The sequence below is a fragment of the Indicator indicator genome, chromosome 22 (genome assembly GCF_027791375.1).
Source record: "Indicator indicator isolate 239-I01 chromosome 22, UM_Iind_1.1, whole genome shotgun sequence".
In the NCBI taxonomy this organism is placed as follows: Eukaryota; Metazoa; Chordata; class Aves; order Piciformes; family Indicatoridae; genus Indicator; species Indicator indicator.
The window spans coordinates 14,453,630-14,476,004 of NC_072031.1; the positions used below are offsets into that span (position 1 = coordinate 14,453,630).

The following is a 22,375-nucleotide window of genomic DNA, read 5'->3' on the forward strand; positions in this document are numbered from 1 at the left end:
CCTTCACAGGAAAAAGCAAAAGGTTTAATGCTGCTGCTTCCTTCTACAGCTTGCCTCAAGCTCCCTAAGTCAGGAGCTGGCTTCAAAACATTTCAGGAACCATTCTTTTCTATGCTATTTTATAGGGGATTTTCACAGTGGTTCCAAAGTTGTTCACTGACAGCAAGAAGCTCAGATTGGATTTTTGGCTTAGAGAGACTCCTCCTTATGGAGAAAAAGGTGCCAGGAAAACCTTGGGGGGACTTCACGTTTGAAAGGTAACATCCATACCGTGGAGATGTCCCCTAAGAGTCGTACTTAATGGTTGGACTTGATGATCTTTCAACCAGAATGATTCAATGATTTGATGAGCTTCAAATATCTGCATTGCTGTCTTTGAGAGGGGACAAGGAGCCACAGCAGGTGTGGTCAAGGGTGGGTGGCCTGCATGTGGGTTCCTTGTAGCTCAAAGAATGTTTCTCAAATCCTCAGCAGGACGTGAAACCTCAGGTGGCAGGAAAAGTTAAATGTTGTAATTGTTCATGAACCTTTTAGAGAGAAAAAAATCAGTGGTTTGTTGTTGTTTGTTTTTTTTGTTTCCAAAGGAAATGTTTCTTTGAGAGGGAATCACCTGCAGGTGTTCCTTAAAAGAAAACACTTGTGTTTACAAACTCACAATTGGTGTTACTTCTGCAGAAGGCAAACACCACCACACCCTCCAGGGAGTAAACATTGAGGAGGGCTCTGCAAGAAAGAAAGGCACAGAAAGCAGCTCCATGGAAGTGTCAGCATCTGCAGGGCACTGGACATATGCAATGTCTTTAGGGTATCCTATTTTTTTTTTTTTCCAGAGAGATGGACTTATATTTCGGTGGCAGAAATTCTCTCTTTTATCTTTAGCTCCTGTTTTGATGTGGTAGCCATGGAGAAAAGCCCAAGATTAGTAACAGTTGGTTGTTGCAGAATAAGAATAACTCTCTGCTTGGATTTAGACTGTGGTAATGTGGTGGTGGGTGGTGTTTAACTGGCAGTGCTCAGATCATATAGAACAAACACTTGATGCTCTCAGGATGTTCATCACCCATCCCATTGAGTTCTATCCACAGGTCATCTTTAACTCCTGTCTGGTCTAGGGGATGTTTGGGTGTCTTTCACAGGCTAGGGGATGGCTCGCTACTGCTGCTGCTTTCTTTTGGAATCACAGAATCGTTTTGGTGGGAAAAGACCTTTAAGATCATTGAGTCCAACAATGATCTAACTATGGAGACTGGTGCTAAACCATGTCCCTTAGCAGCACATCGCTGCATATTTTAAACACCTCCAGGGATGGGAGCCTGTTACAGTGTTTGAGAACCCTTTCAGTGAAGAAACAATGGTTAGTTGTCCTGAAGGTCAATGTGTTTGTACTTTTGCCTGCTACAGACATCAGGGCATCTGGACCCTTGTAACTTGACTCAGTTTGGCTAGCAGTGAGCAAAATGGGGCAGATTCAGAAGCTGAGATGCCTCAGGCTCCACAAGACAGCCAGATTCAAAAGTACTACTTTAACAGCAGCAGTGTCTAGCAGTTCCAGATTCCCCCTGGAAGCCCTCAGTGAGAAACTTTAGAGAAAGGAAGGGAGTGGTGAATCTTCTCAGAGAGCCTTTGGCGGTGCCATGGGCTAAGAAAGTGGGACAAGGACAGGAACAAAGACACCAGACCTTGCTCTTGTCTGCCGTGCACAGGCTATGGGTGGGATTAGTGAATGTGTGCCCACAGAGTTAAGTTTCCCTAACAAAGCTGACATCCATGCTGACTGCTCTGTTACTTGGTTTGCCTTCTTGGCATCTCAGCATGTAGCCTCACCCACATTGTGCAACTTTTCTTTAGTGAACTATTTTGCATTTTACAGCAAAGTACAAACCAGAGCTCTTGCAGCATACTTAGGAAGAAAGAAATTTAAACTGCTTTTACTGGGACAACTTCCTAGGATGGCAGAGACACGTCATGACACAGAGAGATGATATCACTTATTGTTAAATTGTCAACATGTATCTTGTTTCTAGATGACCACAGCTAAGCCCTGGTTTGATTCAGGGGAAACTGGACGTGGGTGACAAGCTAATATTAAGGCTAGAGGGGGGGGGGGGAAAAAAAGGCAGATTGGTAAAGATCAGGGGTCTGCTTGAGGACTGGCTTCTGAATTAAAACTGATTGGTAGTTGCCTGTGATGGCCCTGTGTATCTGGATGAGAAAGATCCAAGAGAACTCATTCTTATTACTTCTTAATTCTAGTGGATTATGTCAGAACACAATCATGACTTACATACATTCCTTTTGAGAAGATAAAAGAGTTCTTTGATTAGTGAAGGTTAAAAATCCCTATTTTCCTGCTGTATTTAAAACAGTTGATGACATTTCTTAGGTGAGACACTTGAATGTGTCTATTGTAGGTTTGGTGTTAAAACTAGAGTGATATTAAAGACTATGTCTCATCAAGGGGTGTGAGAAGTTTCTTTGGTATTGTCTTTGTGAGGAGATGACAAGTGTGCAGCATTTAGAGTACAGTTCTGTTACAACTGGAGTCAATAAAGACTATTAACCTTGATTTAGTGAGGGTAGAAAAGGATCATCAGCAAATGCATGAGGCTGTTTTTCAGCACCAGGAGAGCCTTCTCACATCTTAAAAAGGTTTCACTGTAGCTCAGTTATTACCATTTAGTGTAGTACATCATAATTCCATCATCCTTACTGGAAAATTGACCAAAAAAAAAAAAAAGAAAGGTCTCTGCTCCAAACAGTTTAGGAGCTAGGACAGGATAAGAGATTTTGAGAGCAGCAGAGATCAGGGAACAACCTACTAATCATCAGGTAGGCAATGGAATTGATTTGTAAGCAGTGTAGGGAGCCTTGCCCACTTTGTGCTCACTGCAAGCAAAGGGACTGGAAGGAAGGAAAGGGGAAGCTCCAGAGGTATCACCAGGGAGCATGTCCCAAGCACGGGAGAAAATACAGCTCAATTGCTTCATATTGTTTCATATGTTTCTGAATGATCCATTCAGACTTCAGGGAATGACTGTCTTAGCAAGATGTCCAGCTGCTCCTTGAAAAGTGGGAAATAGCCAACACTGGGGTCATTAAACTGTTCTCATTAGAGTCAGGAAGGTGTCATGCGTGTGCAGGGATCTTCTCACACCAAAAGGATGAGGGCTTAGAAGTTCTGTTATGGCTCATGATGTCTCTGATGCTTCAGGGTGAGTAGGTGGTGCCACAGCTGTGATACTTGAGTGTTGGAAGCATTATGCTGCAGAGTCATGGGTAAAGATGTCTGAGGGTGACAGGGGAACACGTTGGGAGCAAGTGCAGCACCAGTACTCGTTACCTTTCCAAGAGGTGTAGGCTGCACACTTGCTACAATGACTTCACAGGTCTAGTGATTATGCAGGGTCAAAGAGAGGGTATAGCCTTGCTCCAGATCTCACATGTAATCTTCTGAAACATCCAGTGCAACCAGCAATGCTGGCAGCACCACTCACAACCTCTACCAGCTTGTGTACACAGTGGGGTAACCAGGCCCTTTCCTGTCTCTTGGTATCTTATTTTTTTCCCTCCTGTGGGGCAGTTCTAGTGTTGTTGCTGTATCTGTAATCCCCAAACTGCATAGCAGAGGGATTTCAGAGAGGCTAACTGGCAGTATGAACCAGGCAGACTGAAGGGTTCATGTTACCATTACAGGAGGTCTCCCATAGGGCACACATCTATGTTAACAGGACAGCATGACCTGCTGCTGCTTCTCAATCTGGGGGTTTAAACTCAGGCCTTTCACTAGCCTTCTATCCCCTCTTTGCTTTGCCAAAGGTCTCTTGCTTCCAGATACTCTGCTTTCTTTGTAAAATGGCAGCTCCACTGAAGAAAACAGAGTGTCTGGGTCCTCAGGTGATAGTTGCAATTGCCTTTGATTTCTGCAGGTTGCAGCAGTAGGCCAGAGAAGTGGACAGGGTTTTGTAAAATACTGCCAGGTAAAGCCTTCAAGGTTACAGTGTCTGAGAAAGAATGCAAATATTATGTATGGAAAACCCACTGTTTGCTAGAATGCTGCAGTGGTAAGCTAGCCACCTCTCTTGTTGCAGAGTCCTTCCAGGGCTTGTGTAAGAGCCTAGCCTCTGCAAAGCCTCCTGCCTCTGTTTCCACAGATGACAGCAGAATCCCCATCCTTCTCCTCTTGCGTCACCCTGTAGCGTGTGTGCTGTGGAAGCTGAAAACTATGAACAGATTTTAGTATTCTTCACCATCTTCTCATTTCCTTGTATAGGAAAAAGCTGAAATAATACCATTTCTGACTATACACTGCTTTTGCCTCTTCACCGGGGAAACACCAGAAGGATGGCAGTATAGAGGGACCATATATGGTCCTCAGGGCGAATCGAAGCGCTGCACCGATCCTCTCCCCAGACCCCAGTGATCTCAGTGCTCGGCGAGGCCTGTTACACCCCGACCTGCCCCTACAAAGCCACACTCGGCTTTTTTGAACCAGAGAACGATAACGAGGAATGCCCTGCCTTTCGTGTCGATTTTGCCCCGCCATACAGGCTGACCTAACCGAAGTCCGCTGTGGCACTACAGGAGCCACTCCTCCCCGCCCCGGGCCGGAGCCCTGAGCGGCGCGGAGGCCGTTAGCAGCCGTCGGCACATCCGCCCGGCGCGGAGGCCAAGGCTGCCAGGCACGGCCGCTGCCGAGCACACAGGACCACAAGCAGGGAGGGAGCCCAGCCCTAGGAGCAGGAGTCCTGCCCCAGGGAGCGGCCCGGCCGCCGCCGCCGCCCCTCTCCCCTCAGGAAATCACTGAGGGAGCAGCGAAACAGCCCGGACCAGCGGATGTGACAGCAGCACTACCCCTAGAGCGCAGGCTGCTCCTGGGAGGGACCGCCCCTTCGCCAATCTCCTTTCACCTTGCAGAACGACTGACGACTATTTCAGCCAGTCCCACCTCAATATTCCCCACACAGACTCCACCCCTCCTCTCCGTTGGCCGGATGTCCTGTCAATCGGCCAAGCCCTTCCCGCCCCTTTCCGGCAGGGGGAAATACTAGGTGGGAAGGGTGGAGGGCGGGAGAAGAAAAGCAAAGAAACCAATGAGACGCTAGAGAAGGACACCTCAAAAGCGGAGTGACAGAAGAGGGAACCACTTGTAATATTCCTTCCCGCTCCGGATCCATCCCCCGAGGGTGGCGGGGCAGAGGGGGCGCACCTACCGCCCCTTCCCCATTGGTCTCTCCCACTCCAGGCCTGGCGGGCTAGGTTGAGTTAGCGGCTCGGACCATTGCTCACGGCGGGCGGAGGGGGGTGCGGGCGAGGAGGAGGAGGAAGGAGACGACGAAGGAGGCGGGGGGGGCGGTTTAAAGAGACAAGAGCCGAGCAGGCGGCCGGCTGGGGGAGCAGAAGCGGCGGCGGGCGGAGACTCGCCCCCTTCCCCATACACGCTCGCTCACGCCGCGGCCAGGGTCGCCGCCGCCAGCGCCCCCTCCCCACCCTCCTCCTTTTCCTCTCCGCCCGCCGCTTCCACAGCGGCCTCTATGAGGTAGAAGGGAGCGGCGGCCACTCCGGGGGCGGCAGCGGCCGCTACAGCCGCCGCCTCCTCCTCCTCGCCTCAGAGAAGCCCCATCTTTGTGTGTGAGGGAAGAGGGCGGGCGAGAAGGGAGTGCGCGCTGCCCGCCCGTCGCCTCGCTTTGTTCGGAGCCGGGGGGCCGTGGCGGCGCGGAGCCCCGGCTCTATGTGCCAGCCGCTCCCCGCGCCCCCACAGCAGCCGGCGGGGGCGGCGGAGGCCGCGGGGCAGGAGGAGGCGGCGGCGTGAGGGGCCGGAGCCCCTGAGGGCGGGCGCGAGGCAGCGGCGGGGGGGCGCGCGGGCGGGCGCGCGGCCGCCCCGGCCCGTGCCCGCGTCCGTGTCCGTGCGGTTGCTGCGGAGGGGGGGAAGGGGCCGGCTCGCTGCCCGCCGGCCCGGCCCGTCTGCGGGCGGATTGATGTGGGGGGGTCTGACATGAGTCCGCCGGCGGCCGGGTGCTGCCATGTGACCGGCTTCAAGGTGGAGAACTGGAAGCAGAACCTACGAGCGATTTACCAGTGCTTCGTGTGGAGCGGCTCGGCCGAGACCAGGAAGCGCAAGGTACCGGAGCGGAGGGGGGAGCTCGCATCCACCCCCCTTCTCTTCCCGTCCCTTCCCCATCCTCCCTCCCCCGACCCACCCGCCCTCCGCTCCTTCCTTCCACAGCTAATACGCACTCCGCCGCCTCGGCCTGCCCGCGGGCTGCGGGGAGGGGACGGCTCCCCCGCCCGCCTTCCCTCCCTCCCTCCCTACGGGGCAGGTGGGCCCGGGCCTCCCCCAGCCCTGTCCCCGCCCCGAGGGGCCCGTGCTCCGGCATGCGGTTGTTGGCGGGGACGGAGGACGAAGCGCTCGGTGTCTGCGGCCTCCGGGGCGGGGGTGTACAGCGGGGCTGGTCACCGGGATGGAGGCGGCAGCCAGCCTCGGGGGCCTCCCTCCCTCCCACCTGCCCCGGCGGCGGGGCCGGCTTTCCGCAGCGGAGCTGTACCGCAGCGCCGCCGCCACCTCCTGGAGGTGCGGGAGGCGGCGCGGGTTTCCCGGAATACGGCGGCGGGTGGGGGAAGGGGAGGCCCCCGGGGCAACGGGCACGTCCGGCCTGCGGCGGAGCTTTGTGCCGCCGGGACCTAGTGGGGAGCCCCGCGGGGGCGCGCCCGAGCCCGGGGGGCTGCTGCGGGGCCGCCCGGAGCGTGTTGGCGTGTGCGTGGGGAGAGCAGGCAAACACAATGGCTGGGAGCGTGTGTGTGGGGCCCCGAGGCCTGGGAGGAGACTGCTTTTATTTTTGTATTATTATTTTTCATTCGTAAAAAAAAAAAAAGTTAAAAAAAAAAAAAGTCAAGCTGCTTGTGATGATGATCCACTTGGAAAAGGGGAGTCCTGCTATAGTGGGGCAGGGGAAGGCAAGGAGCTGACTTGGTCTGGAATAGAGGGGACAGGGGAGTTTGCTCTCGGAGCGTGTCGGTGCTCGGGGCGTTGCATTGCATAGGCAAAGACCAGAAGAAAAATCCTGTAATGAGACAAAACGCGAGAAGAGCACTTTTCCCATGTATCTTCTAAAGTTACCTTCATTCCCACATGCATGTTCTGGAGGACTTTTCGCTATGCAACTAATTACTGTTTTCCCCGCAAATCAACTGGTTTTACTTCGAAGTCACCTGGCAAATTTCTATCAGGCATCATATTCATGACTTGGAGAGGGGAGCAGGACAGTTACATGGTGCAAAACTTCATTTTGGGGGCAGCACAGATGGTGTTTGTGTTGAAGCAACCCATTGAAAACTGATCCCAGTTGCTTTGCATTAAGCTGCTCAGCTTATGATTCATAATAGAACTAGAGTATGAAAGATGTACTTCAGGGGTGAGGCAGCTATTAATTTTTCTGTGTTTATGTTCTTAGGACAATCCAGGCTTTTACTTAAAGAGGAAAAAGATGGCATCTAAGAGAGATGTGTTTTAAATGTATTTAGTTATCAAATAACCCAACAAAATATAGTCAAAATTTTTTTTCGGTATTACTTCCTTCAAGTCCATATTATGAGATATATTAATCAAAATCTGGTTTTATTTAGCCTTTAGTGTGTCAGAGTACAAATTAGTGCATACTTATGGTTTAAATGGAGAAAACAAAGCATGCTTGTGCTGTGGAAGAAAAAAAAAAGACAAGTGAGGAAGGAAAATGTCTCAGACAAATATAAAGCAAGTGTTATGTGGAGAATGACAACGAAATTTCATTAGCAAAATTACCACTTAAAACACTAGTGTGGAGCATCTTGTGTAATCTGCCACACCATTTGTATGCTGCAACTGTTGGCTGCTTTTCTTCTGAAGTCTAATGTGTTCTTTGCTGCTTGAAAAAAAAAAAAAACTGGAAAGAGATAATATTCCATTGTAATCAATCTGTTCTGACTTCCTCTTTGCACAGCCAGGCTCGTGAAGCAGGACAGGATTGTTTCAGAATTATCTGTCATCTCATGAAAAAACATCAGTTTTCCAAACACATGCTAAAAATGTTTTATTTCCCTCCTTTTCCAAGCAGGCTACCATTCTGAAAATAGTTGTATTCCAGAATTCTGCTGACCTGAAATATATGGGAGGATATGATTACACATTGGCTAATTGGAAATACCTTTTTTCCTAGCTGAATTTGGGGCTCAGTTCCCACTGTGTATTTATGAGGATTGAAGGAAGTATTTAAATTACAGTTATGATACTAACCTCTCCTACATATGTACATGAGACCTTCTTCATGGAATATTTCTTTACTGCAATTCTCTGTCCTTCTGTGCATTTCACAGTTTGTGAAATCTGAAAAATGGTATTTTCTATTTGGAGGCATGTTTATAGTCCTAACAACCAGAAAACAGTCCTTTGTCTTTTAATATTTTATATATATATATATATATATATATATATACACACACATGTATGTGTGTATGTATATTTTTTTTTTTTAGGAGCATAGGTCTGACTGCTTAAGAGTGCCTATTGATAAGGATTCTTGTTCTTAATTGTAATCAAAACGATGAGGTCAATTTAAAGGTTTGCTGAAAGGTGATTTTTCTTTTGCAAAATCAAGGACAATCACATCAGTCATTTATCTCAGGAAACATTTGACATGTAGTTGATGGTTAGTGGGAAGCATTGGTCAGTGAAACTGTTAGATGAACCTAGCTGTAAAAACTGTCTTGGCTGTCTGGTGATGGCCAGATGTAGACTGTTGGGTTTCTAGAATGGTAACTAGTGTCCCTCCTAAGGCTGTCTTAAAAATTTAGATAGCAATGGCAACTGCAGGGGGCAGAAAGTGTCCGTTCCTCCTGCTTTACTTACACTGCCTGCTGCATTATGCTTTGAAAGACCATTTTACTGCTGCTTGCTGTTTGCTGTTGGTTTTTAATACCTGCCTTTTCTGTGAATAAGCTTTTATGAGCTTCAGCTCTGGGTTCAGTATGCTTTACAGCCAGCGTTTTGAACAGAAGGGCTGTAAAGCACAGTTTACAGTTGGAAAGCTCTCTCCTGACTGGCTATTTGAATTGTCAGTCAGAAGCAAGAGGCAGTAAAGTATATATCTTTGTAGGTACTGGAATTCTGGTGAAGGTTTTAGGAGTATGTTTGCTTCTGAAGCGTTGTCTACACCGGGATTTGAGCTGTCACAATGTGTGTCGTATCTACAGGAAGGAGCGAGGCTGCAGCTTGCCTCACCCTGCTGCAGGTTGGCCAGAGTAGTGAAGTGCAGCAGTTGTAGTACATGCAAGCAGGTAAAGGCTTTGCCATGGTGTCAATATGTTGATGGTGAAGCTGAAGCAGAGACAAAACCTGCCTGTCAGACTGGCGAGCAAAAGGTGTAGAGGAAGAAGTCTGAGGAATGGTTCTTGAAGTTGTAATTATTGGGATTAAAAAATTGGAAATAGGTTTCAGGTCTTAGGTTGTATGTGAAGCAGCACAAAATCAGAGCTGACTGTCTTGGCTCTAGGACTTCGACCTGTAACTCTTGATTTTTTAGTTTGTAATAGTTAGAAACTGTTTAATAAGCTGATGGCAAAGCCCGTGTTTCTGTAGGTCATGGACTTTACCTTGAATATTTTGATGTGGAAATAATCTTACACTGAATTAAGTAGCACTGTCTAAGAGGTCCTTAAATTTGACACTGCTACCCTCCATTCAGGAATTATGGAACAGACAGAGGATGCTAAAAGGACTTAGGCCAGCCCCTTGTGTCAGCTTTTTCCATTTTTCTGTAGGGTCACACTTCAAAACCTTTGCTTATTCCTTCAGAATTACAGATGAGAAGAATCTCTTTTGCGGTGGTGAGTGTAGATTTTGGTACTCATTGAGAAATTAGACATGTAGAGTCTAGGAGCTGCTAAGTAATGATTTCAGTGATTGAAGGGCAGCTGGATTTACAATTAAATTCTGTCCTACTCAGCTGTACACCTCGGAGGAAAACTCTTTCTTGTTCTGTATGGTTCTTACTATTGCTGCTCTGAAAATGCTCTCGATGAAAAAAGTGCTCATCGTGACCACAGCCATGATGTGCACAAGGTCCTATCTGGAATTTCAGAGTGTTTGTTCTGTGCTTCTACCAATAGATCAAAGAATAATTGCCTGTCAGGGGTTGTACACTCACTGACAGTAGGTGCATTCTAGCATATTTCTTCCTCTTTGAGAGCTGCTGTTGTTTTTCCTATTATTCTGTCTTTACATGGACCCTTCAGACTGATGGATGCTATCAGATAGGAGGAAACATTTTCTTCTATAGGTGATGACCTTTTTTCAGGTATCCTTTTCCCCATGCACTTGTGACCTCACTCCTTCATTCCATATCATATTGGACAGATAATGCATAGATACATAAAACTGAAATGGCTTTGGTTCATTTCTGAACTTCCCAAGTAGAAAAAAGCTTAGTAATATCTCTAGCAAATGAATGCTATGTCATGTTTTCATTAGCAAATACTGTGGTTCACAGTCTAAATCAACATGTTCTTGCTAAAACAACCTTGCAGTCATAGGGTAAGCTAATGGTGGAACATCTCATCTTGTGCCTGTTGAGGCATGCTTGTTCTCTCTCTTTCCCCTTACAGCTATATAGCTGTCCAGGAACAGGGAAGTATTGCTTAGGCAGTTTGCTCTCTACCATAACAGATGAGCAAGGAACCTTACCAGGTTTTGCCTCCTTAGGCCTGATGTTTTGATTGCTTAAATTAATAAGGGCATCTTAGTTTGAAGAAAAACAATGTTTTTAGCATATGCATAAAAATTCTGGGTTACAAATCCCATGGAGAATTTGAAATAGGAGGATTGAAGGAGCATCTCTTTCAGCTGAATACTCTACTTTGACTGCCTATGTGAATTGTCTGATCCACTCAGGAATGATATTCTTCTTTGCTGTGGTTTGTGAGGACCTTCTCCCTGAAAGCCCATAAGAGTTGTCAAAATCAACTGCAGGCTTCATTGTTCAGGAGGTCTTCAGTTTTATACCTGAACAATCTTGCTTAGTCCTTAGCCTCTAAGGAGTTAAACGGCCTTTAGGCCTGCTTAAGGTAATGTTCCTTTTCCTCTTGGTGTGAAGACAACACGATTTTTTGGTGTGAAAGATATCCAGACAGGAGATTGTAGTTCCAGACACAGCAGAGCCTTGCATATGTGGGACAAGCCAGATTGAGAACGCTCTGCTGAGTTTGTCTCTGGTACCAAAGAAGAATCTAATACAAGACCACCTTCTTCCTAGTGCTGTTAATGGCTTTTTTGTATCTTCTGCCATGTATTTTAGAGAGAGGGTTGCTTTCTGGGCAAAGGTTAGGAATTGGTCTTGCGCCATGGTCTCTGAGGTGGTGAGTAGCAATTCTTGAGTTGTGGACCTACCTGAACTCATCTCTGTCCCAGGTCAACACGGGTCTGATGTAAAGGTTATGCAGATCCCTGTCACTGAAGCTGGTTAATGAGTAGAATTTTACTGGAACCATTTCCTTCTCTATTTAAACAAATACGGATAGGTAGACAAATGAGCAAAGTAAATGCAGTTTGCTTCATTATTTTGTCAGCTCCCTGTTGCAGAGAGAGAAGGGGAATCTGCACAAACTCAGGAAAAAAATAGGGTTATGGTTTAGTCTTATTGGTAGTCTAGATTCAGTGATGCCAGGCTGTTTGTTGGGAGCATCTCTTTAATTTTTCTGTAGTCAATGATCTTACTTGCTTGATGTTGAAAATGGTGAAACCTTTCAACATTTGGTGGCTATAGTATGAAGGTGAGTGGAGAGGAATGGCTTTGTTTGATTTGTTGGATTAGCTTTTGAGCTGTATTTTAAGTCATCAAAGCTTTAAACCCCCAAAAAAGGTTAATTGATACCTTCATTTTTGTTTCAGGCCTTAATCTGTCGTGTTAACGTGAAACTGGAGCTGCAAATCACTTTCAAACCTTCTACTCTTCTTCTTTCATACGGGGATTTTCTGTCTTAGTAACTGGAGTAACAAATCAACAGGTGAATGCTACTGAGTGATACTGGAAGTTGCCTGCTCATGAATTGCTGATTCCCCTGCTCCTGACTTACTGAGGAAAAAAACCCCAAAACAACAAACAAACAAAACAACGTGTTCTCCTTTGGGACGTACTGTGGGGATTCTAGTTTGTAAAAAATGCTGTTCAACTGTTAGTTTGATTCCCAAGGGTGGCTGATTTAAACCAGGGAAAGATCAACTTGATTTAAAAGCTTGTGTTTCTCCCACTAAACCTGGCACCTCTAGTTTTACCCAGTTGTGTGTGATTGACTTGGAACTGTAGTTTTTGGACATCTTTTTCCTGGTATGTGTAAGGCTTGATTTGTCACCTGTCCATTTCATTTGACTGGTAGCTATTGGAAAATGTTGGGTTTGGGATTTTAATTCTTAGGTTCCCATGGTTCTTGAGGTTATTTATAGCATGTGGCAGCATCTAAGGTGAGGAGATGTGTATGCATCTCCTTACGCATACGCTTATGCATACTCTTGCTTATGCGTCAATTATAGTGGCAACAGAAGAAAGGCAAGCTGAAGGTATTTTTAAAGTGTGGGGTTTTTGTTTGGGTTTTTTTTTGTTTTTAAACCATGCAAAGAGCCAGTTTCGTTAGATCCTTTCTAGAACTGGACTGAAGGAGCTGCCTAGAGCAGCCATCTCCAATCCAATCTCTTGTTAACCTATAGGCAGTGGAGCTAAGTGAGTGAAATGCTATGATGACATTACAGTTTATTATGTTATCCTGGGCTGTGCTGTCAGCAAGCAGTCCTGGAGTGTAGGGAGAGCCATATGTTATCTGAGAGGCCTGAATTGGGAACCTTTTCTTAGCAGAAGCAGTTCTAGGAGCTGATAGATCTGACTGGATGAGAGCTCTGTCTTGGTAGTTGTGTTCTTTTTACATATTGATTTTGCAGTCCTTTATGTACACTCTGCTTAATTCAAGATAAGAACTTTGCAGCATTAGCTGGTACCACGATCAATGTTGTAAGGAGTTACTTGCTGCAAGATTAACCTGCATTTTTTTGTTCAAAACCCATTATTTCCAAGTGGTGGTACCACGTTCATGCAACTTGCATAGTAACTCCAGAATGATCAGTGCTTTACTTCAGTGCTGGCGCAGCTTCTACCCATCTTATCTTTCTCATTTAAGAAAAAGTAATTTTCTGTTTCAGGACCTATTTGGCCATCAGTGAAGTGAGCTGTTACCAGACACCAGTTGACTCCAAGTAACTTGAGATTCACTTTATCAGTTGGGAGCTGATTAGCAGCAAGCAGTCGATCTTGTCACGTTCTCTTGTCTGTGAATTACAGCAAACACTCAACTTTATTTCACTTCTTTACTTGGGTAGAATGGTTACTGAAGGTGTTTTAAATGACATGCTAATTTAAAATTCTTACTTTTTTTTTTCTCTGCCTGTCTCTTCTGTTTTTCCAAGATGGTAAAGATGACTTTTTACCCACTTCTCATTCTTCCCTTCCTGTGTTTAATGGTGCTTGAAATTAACATGTCTACCTTTTGTGTAGCATCACCAGTGATGTCAGCATATCCCTGGGAAGGTCTGGAGTGTACTAAATCTGTCATTGTGTCAAAAAACTGGGGAACAAAACAAGGTGAAACTCAAAAAGAAAAAAAATTAACATAGTAACAAAAGTTGTTTCCAGCATGCCTTAAATTTAGTCTCTTTAGAATCAATGTTGTGGCTAGGGCAAGTTCCCATGTCATATAACAAATTTGGTTATTAAACATCAAAAATATTAAATATCATCATATTAAAGAGAAACAGCTCACTAAATGTGATGCTGTCTGAAAAGAGAACCTGGGTTTAGCTACTCTTCCACAGTCTTGTTCTTATACCATGCTTGTTTTGCAGTGTCAGTTGGTTTGCACACAGTGAAGCTCTTCTACACATACATGTAAGATAATTAATAAATGTAATGTGTTGTGTTTGTGTAGAAATAAATTGTAGAGCTAATTAATCTACATTTCAGTCAAGAGGTTATCAGAATATATCTTCTTTCATTATTGTCTTAATCTGCAGCTCTTGCCCAAGTATATTAAACCAAGTTTTCATCCATATACGTGTTAATCCACAACTAAGAAGGTGGTGTGTATAAATCCCAAGAGTAAAAGTTAAAAAATTAGTACTAACTTTATTTTTGCCTAAACACATGAAAGGCCCTGCAATATTTGAATATGGTTAATTGATGGGGATGAGGGAGTACCAGACACTGGTGTGGCACTGAGTTCCGTTTGTGGTGATTGCCTTGCTTGTCACTTAGGAGTTCATGCATCCAAGTAGCCTTTTTTCAGTAGGATTTGGCTTTGGATTCATCTTGCTGAATTGACTGCCAGGGCTTTTATATACATGTTTTGCTTCTGTTTTTAAAGAGCTTTTGTTTTGCATAAAGTAGAGAATTGAATCCTATTACTTCAGAGTGTGTTAGCACAAGGAGAGAAAACAGCAGTTTATAACCTTTATTTTTACCTCCTCCCTGCTCCAATTCCTGCTTTAAAAAGAAAAGATGAATCTTCCTCTCCCTGTGTATGAACCACACCATGTTATTTCACAAAGTTTGTCTAGTTATAATTTGTGCTTCTGTCCTGTGCATTCAGACTTGTTACTACATGCAAGGCAGATTAAGGGCCTTTCTTTTGAATGCACTTGGTAAATAAAGGTAAGATTTATTGCCCAGCAGATGTACTGCAACTTCCTAAGTGAAGACAGCTGAGATAGCTGACTGATTTTAATACCTTATTTATGTTAGGTGAGATTTTGTGACCCTCTGCCCTCCACTAGCAAATGCAAATGTCTTAGGGTTTTATATTTTTCTTTGCTGTGCTTCATTATCATTGATTACTGCCCAGTTTTGTTCTTAAACTGGATCAGTGTGCTGCTAGGCAGTTAGTGACCAGGGTGAAACTCATATAATCTTCTTTACTGCACATTGCTGACTTCTGTCATGCTCTTAGCAAATGTGTCCCCCCCAAAAATTATTTGGGTTTTTTATCTGAATGATGAACTCTCAGTTCTTTGGTTGTGACTACATTTTGTATTTCTGGTTGTGGGATGATGTTGTGGTGAACAGAATTGAGAAAAGCACTGAGAGTACTTTTAAGAGTTACTTGAATTATGTGCATAGAGAGGAACAGGACTGTGTTCTGTCACTGTGAGGCTGTTCCCTAAGGAAATTCATCTTGCACTTTGTCCAGCATAATTTTATCTTACTACCCTTAGTGATGCATTTCCTTGTCACATACTAATTCTGCTCCTTACAGCTTTCTTTGATGTGTAAGTTCCAGAGGTGCCTCACGAAATTAAATTTCTTTTCTACATATTTGTAATTTTTGTGCATTGATTCAGTTACTAGAATTGATTCAAACCTGCAGAAGAGTTGCTCTCGACCACTTGTTTGGTAATTGAAGGAGCCTAAATCACAAACAGCAGTGGAGTGCTACCAAAGTTCATAATTATGCAGAGTATATCATTGTGTATCTGTGAAGTATTGCAAAGTGTGAAAATGAAAAGTGCACATGGATTATTAGAGACATTGCTTCATGAGGCTGAGTAAATCTTTTGTTCATCCATGTGCTTAAGGATTTTATGAAAAGGAAACTTGTGAGGAGAGATCCTGGTATGTCTGAGGTCACAGGGACATCTCAAAATTGGAATGCAAGTTTTCAGGCCCTTACTGAGAAATTTCAGGCAGTAGGAGGTGGGGATTTTATCTCTCAGACTGCATGCTGCAACAGACTGACCATTGAAAACCAACTCCAGTTTAGTGCTAACCTGAAGAATTAACTTTATTACAGCAATTCTTTATCAAGCAAGCAGAGTACTTCTGTAAGCACAGCGTGCCTGTAGGTTGAAACTGTTTTGCAGACAAACTGTGTTAAGCAGAGGTGAAAAGAACATAAGAAAAGGATGTCAAGAAGATGAGGTAGAAATCTGATGCATTCAAAAAGCTTCATTTAAAATGTAAAACCTAGTCTGTATCTGTGGGTATTGATGGCATTGGAAAATGGTTTGGGTGAGGAAGATGCCATTGAGATGCAGGACAGGGCAATATGGGATTTTCCCAGAGGAGAGCAAGAGGTGTGAAATTTAGACCTTCAAGTGTGTTAGTGCTGAAGATTAGTGAGTGGGGAACATGAAATCCAGCTCTAGCTGTGGGGGTGTGTGTCTGTCCCTAGCAGTCTAAAGGTTTCCCAGCTCTTGGCTGCATGTTCTTGTCAGACCATTAGCTGCATAGTGTTGGTGCAATTTCGCTGCAAACCGGAAAGAACAGATAAAGATGAAAAAGGCTTTTTTCCCCCTCTTAATAATATTTCACCTGAATTGGCTGTATGTTCAGTGTCAGTGCAGGGGTGAACAGCTGTAGCCTCAGTAGCTTGAGGGGGAGAGTTGGTGATGGGAGAGAACCTGAGTGGTGATGCTTGGAGGCTGCGTGTGGCAGGTTGAGTAACAACTGCTGCCAGTGTGCAACTGCTGCCTTTCTCCAGACCTGGCTACTGGCAGATTGACTGTGTCTGAAGGTTTTCCACCTACTAATGGTTTCTTTTGCAGCATGTGGGTAATACTAACTTCAGTTGAAAGGTTCTGTGGATTAACTTCTGTTACTGCTGCAGTGAACTGCTGTTGTTAAGTCCTGCAAGCTGTACCTGTGTGTGCTGAGCCTGATGGGTGAAACTTGTCTTTCGTTTGCAGCCAGCAGAATTTATTTCTGTGTACAGAATAACTTGCTGCTACTTCAGTTTCCTTGTGAAAAATAAACGAACCAGGGAGTGTAGAATGCCTGTAATCTGTGATCAGCTATTAGAGAAAATCCACTTTTCATATTACATTTAATTTAATGAAATGAATAGTGTTTTTCTAACTAATCAAGTTATGAGCCACTTATTCCCCTTTTTAAGCAGACCTGTCTCTAAGATTTCTGTCTTTTGTAATCAAACTCTGTTAAGATGTTTTAACTATTTTTGGTTGGTTTAAAGCATCTGGTCATGGGGCATGTGCCTAGCTCATGCTGATGCTGTGTGTCGTTGAGGATGATGGGATAATGGGATTGTAAATGAGCTCTTTATGGTACTGGTTTTCCTCTGGCCTACTCCAGAGTAGCCTCAAGGCTCTTATGAGCAGTGCCAGCTGGCTGTGGCCCTGTGAGACTGATGTGCCAGATGGAGACAGCAGGAGAATAGCAGCACTCCAATAAAAGCAAAAGCCCAACATGCTTCCTAGGGTTGAGGAGACATGCTGGCTTTGCAACCCTGTCAGGGCATCCTGGGGCAAGTGGTTGTCCTGGTACTCAGTTACTGTGTGTGTGGTGTTTTTTTGGGTTTTTTTTTTTTTTTTTTTTTTTTGTTTGTTTGTTTGTTTTTTTTGGTTTTTTTTAGGAGATACATAATACAATATTTAGCTTTTGAAACAATTTGAGTATGGTGCCTCTCCTTTTTCCTTGTTTTATGCTTCTGCACTGTGAAATATATAGGAGGTATATCCAGACAAGGAGAAGCTTGGTAATGCTGGTGATTTTTCATTTTTTTTGTTTTTTTTTTTTTTTTTTTTTTTTTACTGCCAGAGAATGATAACTTTAAATGTGCTCAAAATAAGAAGCAACAGAAGTTTTAATCCCTTTATTTGTAGCTGATTTCATAGCTCTTACTGAAAACAGCTGATTTCTTAGAATGCCAGTTGTTGCTGTTACTGCAGTATATTAGATGGGCCTACTGGTCTACCTCAGCCTTGTGTATTCCAAAACAAGCTTAGGGACAGAGTAGTCTTCCAGCAGCACCAGAACAACCTCATGGGCAGATGATGTGCCCTGCAACATCATCTTTGAAAATAGCCATCTTGTGCAGATGAGGGCAGTCAATGGGTGAAATTCCTTGAAGAACTGTATCACCTGGTGGCTGCTCAGACTGTAGACATTTTCTACACCACCTTTCTTGATGCTTCGTTGCTCTCTTGCCCCTGAAGACTTTGTTCTCATTGCCCCATTAATGCAGCTAACGCTTCTAATCCAGCAGCCCAAAATAGCTGTCAAGCCTGGATTTTACTCCAGTGGCATTTACTGCAGTCAGTAGAACTCAATATGCTGAACCACAACCTCAAAACTGATGTGCATTAGCCTGTTTTGGTGAGTTATTTTAAGTGTCTGATTTAAGTAAGCTAATAAGCTCAGCATGATAGTATGTCAGAAGGCCTTTCTCCTCAGAAGAACAATTTACTTTCTTTGAGATAAAAACCCCACCCTGTGAACCTCCAGGGCTTTATGGATACTAGTGGGAATAGACAAGGAAGATGTGCCCTGTGGCTTCCTCCAATGATTTTCTGCTGAAGGAGTGAACTGGAAGGAGAATGGACCACAGAAAGCAGTGGCAAGCACATTCCAACTGAAATAGTATCCATCTCCTTCCATGAAGGCAGAGTGTTGGTATTTTTGTGGTCCCATAGAGATTTGTGAGTCGTCATTTTGTCTTCTGTTAGCAGAGATCAATGATTTAAGGCTGTGTCTATCATGAAAGATAGGCTAGCTTGAAGTAACAGAGCACTGGGTAGAGAAGTATGGTGGGAAATAATGGACAAGCTACTCTGGGGTAACTAACCCCAGCACTTTGTACTTCAGCCTTCTCGTGAAATTTCACAGGAGTCGGGAGGTGTGTTTTTGTTAGGGATGATTTGGTCTGGTTTGATTTCCTGAATGATCAGCTATAGATGACAGCAGTAAGTGTGATCTCTCTGAGAGTCCAGTTTGTGGATGCTTCACACTAAACTGTGCTCCTTGGATGAAGCTTGGTCTTCCAGCCAATACAGCATTCATTTTACCAGCAAGCTTTACAAGCGCTTCCCCAGTTTCTATTTTTCCAAGGAATTTTCCAGTCTGACAGGGTCTGTCAGTGTTTACTCTGCTGCTAGACAAGATTTTTGCTACCTTTTCCAGAGAAGCTTCTGATCTCAGGGAAGTTGAGCTAATTTCCTAACAAGCTAGCAGGTAAATTACAATCACTTCCCTAGAAAAATCTCAACACCTATTCTTTTAATTCTCTTATGCTGTCCTATTTGAGACTTTGGAGCTGTGTTATCTACTTACAGGTATACCCCTGAAATAAAGCCTTTCAGGGAAACTGTAATATTTTCCTTTTGTCATGCAGAAAGCTGTGTTCATTGTAAGCCCATGTTGATTGTGCTGCCCACTAGACTCTTCCTGTCATATTCACATGCTTTTCTATCCAGCGACTACTAATAGTTTGAAAATTAGATTTATCTTTTTTTTTTTTTTCCTCCTCTTAAGAGATTAAATCCTTTTTTTGTCCTGGTTTTCCTTAATGCTTAACCTCCCCTATTCATATGTTTCAACTCACACTGCCTCACTTCTTAAAGTAATTCCTTCAAGTTAAGTTCTTGGAAGTAGAATACATAATCTGTGGAAATCAGTTCTATCAGCATTAATATTACACATTTCTTGTGGTTCATGAAGGAAATGAAGTTGGATTAGAGGTGAACCTCACAATTGGTGGAATCTGACTGTTTCTAGAAAAACTTCAGCAAACCAGATCCAAGAGCAAAAGTCTTACTTTATAGTCCTGTCAATTTGGCTAAGTAAAAGAAGGTCTAAGTATGGTGAATTTTGAAGTAGGAAGGAGGGTCCACCATGTTTTCTTCAGCTTAATGGCTTTATTCACTTCCCTCTGCAGTTTTTGGTTTAAGAAGCTTGTGTTTTGGTAAGAAGCTTTGTTTTCAGGTGTCTTCTCTCAGTGGTCAGCTGGAAAAGTGGAATGGATGACCATGAATCTGCCAAACAGAACTCCTTAGAAGATTTGCTTTTGATGTAGTGTTGTTTCTGACCTTCCAGTGAGGACAAAGCCAGTTTTGAATCCACATTTAACTCTCGGATACTGTGTAGAACGCAGCATTTACTGCTGTAGAACACAAAAGATTGGACAATCTGTGATGTGCCACAAGTAGCATCCTGAGTTGGACTTGATGATGGCTTCTTTCTGTGATTTACACCTAGCTTGCAGAGCAGCTTATTTCATGGCAGGTTGGTTTGACCAAATACTTCAATGTTTTTGTGTTATGCCGGAGAAACCTGGTGGCTGTTACTGAATTTGTTGGTTTTTGTGCTGTGGAGTACGTCCTTTACTGGAAGCAGACACCTTGTTTTCAGTAGCTCTTTTTTTCATTCTATACCTCAAGTTTCCCTTGGTGTTCTTACTTCTTTGGCTGTACACAGCTTCCTTCTTCCCCCTAAGAAATTATCTGTTTGTTTACAGTTTAGGCAAATGACTGAATTTCTGGGTCCTTAATTTCTTCCCTTGAGCCCACCCTTTCAAGTCTGATCATGGAACACCACTCCTGACACACTATCTGAGCAGACTGCTCTTCATGCCAAGGTTGTAAGTGTTAATCTTGCTGCAGACTGGGGTGATAATTCATTGCTGTCACAGCAACACATGCTTAAAGTTGCTTCTTGCCAGATTCGTTGGCTATATGCTACACTAGAGAAAAGGATTTCAAGACTTACTGCATAGCCAGATGCTGTATAACTAGTGCAGTCAACCTCCCTTCCCCCTTTTTTATGACTGTTCTGACTTCAGGGAGGGAAAACTATTACACAGTAAAACAACATTCCAGTGGAGCACTAATATAGATGGGGGAACTTCTGATCATGGCTAATTGTTGTGAGTTTGCTTATAGGAAGTTCTGTTTTGTGTTATAAAGGAAGAAAAGCACATCAGGTAGGGTGAGGGGAATTTTAAAAAGGGATTAAACAGTGTCCCCATTGCTACTTGTGTTGTCTGCAGTAGTTGGGTTCTGTAGAAACTGTATGTTTTCTTCAAGAATGTGTGCTAATAACTAGATTCTGAAGAACTGTAATTTAGTATCATAGGGTGATTTGGGCCAAAAGGGACCTCCAAAGGTCATTTGTCCAACCCCCCTACAGTAAGCAGGGACGTCTGCAGGGGGATCAGGTTGATCAAAGCTTTGTCAAGCCTGACATCTCCAGGGATGGGCCTCAACCATGTCCCTAGGCAGCTTATTCCAGTGTTCCACCACTGTCATGGTAAAGAAAACTTGTTCCTAACATCCAGTCTAAATCTGCTCTTCTCTAGTTTAAACCATTGCCCCTCATCCTATCACTGCAGGCCTTTCCAACCAGTCTCTCTCCATCCTTCTTGGAAGCCCCCTTCAGGTACTGGAAGGTTGCTATTTGTTCTCCCTGGAGCCTTCTCTTCTCCAGGCTGAATTTTCTGCCATCTGTGGCCTTTCAAACGAAGGAGAATCTTTGTGAACTCTTGTTTGATAATGGCCAGCATATCTGGGCACTGGTCTGTAGGATACTGTTTGGTTTAGTTACAAGTATTTAAACTAGGCTAAGTGGTTATCGTTTTATCTTACTTGGTTGGAATTTTTATTCTACACCACTCTAAATACCCAAGGATACATAGGCTGTGCCTAGAATTTATGGCTTTAACTTGCAAACTCCTTGTTAATTGAGCTCATTGGAAAATGATAGAGAGTACAGGTCACCACTGTTACATGGTCACATCTGTCCCTCCTACAAACCCTTACGTTAGGAGTTGTTCTGTCTCTGAGACACTGCATAGCTCTGAAGAGGAAAAACAGTGGCTTTTCGCTACAGGATCTGAGGTCCCTCAGAACAACATTTGTTTTCATACATATGCTATAGAAAAAAAGAAGTTATTTAATGGATAGCTTCTGAAAAAAACTACACTTTGTGCATTGTGGTGTTTGATTACCAGGGAAGGGAGATTTACTGGGAAGACAGGAGAACACAGAAACAGTGTCATCTGTCCTGTGGCTGGTTGAGGCTGCTCTGCAGTTCAGTCTTCTGCTTATATCCATTTGTAAGAAATTACCTTCTAGCACAACCAAAACATTCTCAGTTTCTCTACAGAAAGTAAGTAAAGTGGAAGTAATGGGAGATGGAAGCCCATACAACATCTGATACAAAGTGAGGTGAAGTTGGAAGCATTGCAAGCAAAGCCTCTTGTGTTGGTGATGGGAGAGGAGAGTGTTGTCATGTGGATGTTTGAGGAAAACCCTCCTGTAAGCAATGAGGATACATCAGAGAGGTAACTCCAGTGACTAGCTGCTCAAACGAGTGCTATTCAGGTGGAACGATCCCTCTGTGTCTCAGTTGTGGCTTGATGCTGTCAGAGTGGAGTTTGGTGATAGAGCTGATTCTGTCCATCCCAGCAAGGTGTTTCTCATAGTGACTGATAACATGAGACCTTGGCACAGACACCATTGGCCAAGTTCCTTTTCCCTGAAAGACTTTACAGTGTCAGCAGAAACTGTTTAGGTTGGATGTTA

The 22,375-nt window shown here is 44.2% G+C and overlaps 1 protein-coding gene across 2 annotated transcripts in view; it reads left to right on the top strand.

Annotated features, from left to right (window-relative positions):
* Nucleotides 1-6,061: 6,061 nt before the first annotated feature.
* USP22 (ubiquitin specific peptidase 22) overlaps nucleotides 6,062-22,375 on the top strand; it is a 105,705-nt gene continuing 89,391 nt past the window's right edge. For both annotated transcript variants that reach the window (XM_054390943.1, XM_054390944.1), the window contains exon 1: nucleotides 6,062-6,118. The gene's annotated coding sequence lies outside the window, so the exon portion shown is untranslated. The remainder of the gene's footprint in view (nucleotides 6,119-22,375) is intronic.